Below are 1,911 nucleotides of genomic sequence, written 5' to 3' on the forward strand. Positions count from 1 at the left end.
TCTCTCTCTCTCTCTCTCTCTCTCTCCCCCTCCCTCCCTCTGTGCCTACTTGTGTGTGCTCTCTCTCCCTAAAATAAATTTTAAAATTAAATAAATAAAGATCTCCTCTAAACTGATTCTTCTTTATTTCTTTTGGTAAGAGTCGAATTGCCACTAAAGTTATTAATTAAAGTTAAAGTTAAGGCAATAAGAGGATTGACTTTTTTTTTCACAATATAAATGCTTTAATGGTGGCATCTGTACAGCATGTGGTATCAAGACAGGAAAAAGAGCAAGTGCACACAGAGACATGGTTATCAGATAGCAGGTTGTGAGTGAATTCTGAGTTCACATGGCTTCCACATGCGTTACCAGCTATCAGTTCTAGGCCACCTCTTCCTCTGCCTCCTCCTCTAATTCACTCTCCTTCTCATTCAAGTTGCTCTCGGCCTTGTGAACTCCATCTCCTCCATGCCATCACCTGTGTACCAGTGCAAAAGGCCTTGTGTCTGAACATGGCCTTGAACTGCTTTGAGATTCACTTCAACAGCTTCTGGATGGCTGATGAAGGTGACAGACATTTCTATCCCTCAGGGTAGGATATCACAGATAATTGTCTTCATGTTTTTGGGGATCTATTCCACTAATGTTCAGCATCTGCTTATCCTCCCTCTTCATGGACAAGTGGCCCCTGAACACTGTGGTCATGGTCAGATAGAGGTGGTGGTGGGGGTCTCAGGAAGCCATCATGTTCCTGGCATCAAACATCGGCTGTGTGAACTCGGGCACTGTGAGGGCCCAGTACTGTTGGCCGCCTCAGCTGGTCAATGGGGTAAGGCTGGGCATGAAGAAGTGCAGGCGGGGGAAGGAGACCACACTGACAGGCAGATTGCACAGGTCAGCATTGAGCTGGCCAGGAAAACGCAGACAGGTAGTGACTCCACTCATGGTGGCTGACACCAGCTGGGTCACCTCCCCATAGTTGGGTGTAGTCAGTTTTAGGATTCCAAAGCAGATATCATGGAGGGATTTGTTATCGATGCGGTAGGTTTTAACTGTGTTTTTGCCTAGTAGGGATGAGAAGGTGGTGTTATAGGCCTCCACCACCATGTCTGACACTGTGGTGGTATGCTCATGATCATGTCAGGGTACTCTTCCCATATCTTGCTGATGTGGGGAGTACCCATCCCAGACACAGCCCCCCTACCCAAGGAGTGGGTTAGCTAGAAGCCCTGCAGGCAGTTGTGGCTTTCAGCTTCCTTCCTCAGAACATCCAGCACCAGGCTGACCAGCTCTGCATCTTCAATGTATTGCCTCTTGGCCCAGTGGTTCCCAGTACCACTCTGACCCAAAACGAAGCCGTCTGTCCTGAAGATTTGCCCAAAGTGTTCCTAGCGTTTGGAGTCCATGGTAACCAGCTCCAGGTGCAGGAGCACAGTGTGAGACACGTTATTGCCACCGGTGGCCTCGTTGTAGTACACGCTGTAGTTCAGGTCGCTGTCTCCGTGGCCAATGTCTGTGGTCGATGCGAGGCTCGTTGCTGATCATCACTCTGCCACCCCCTCTGCCCCCACCCCGAACTTGGCGCGAGTCTGGTTGCTGCGCTGTATGGCCTGCAGGTGCACCATCTCCCTCACTGCGCTGCTGAAAGACAGATGCAAGAGCCGAACATTGGACCGCAGAGTGCTAAGAAGATTGACTTTTTAAACCTCAAAATGAACTTCCCTGCTATGACTGACTATATTTCCTAACATGAAGAATTGTAAGTTTTCACAACAAAAGCACATGCTTTAAGTACACTCTGCTTCTGTGCTTTATGCCTCATCCAGGTGCCACATAGGCCTATTATACTTGACATCCTGATAATTACTACCATGCACACTATGTGCAGTTTAAAACTTATTACTTATCCTAGGGACACTGACACAATGT

At 48.1% G+C, this 1,911-nt stretch overlaps 1 pseudogene; it reads right to left on the bottom strand.

Moving 5' to 3' along the window:
* Nucleotides 1–363: 363 nt before the first annotated feature.
* Nucleotides 364–1,495, bottom strand: LOC144219161 (tubulin beta-4B chain pseudogene; annotated as a pseudogene).
* Between the last annotated feature and the right edge of the window lie 416 nt (nucleotides 1,496–1,911).

This window comes from Crocuta crocuta, unplaced genomic scaffold, assembly GCF_008692635.1.
Source record: "Crocuta crocuta isolate KB4526 unplaced genomic scaffold, BGI_CrCroc_1.0 C29641404, whole genome shotgun sequence".
Classification (NCBI taxonomy): domain Eukaryota; kingdom Metazoa; phylum Chordata; class Mammalia; order Carnivora; family Hyaenidae; genus Crocuta; species Crocuta crocuta.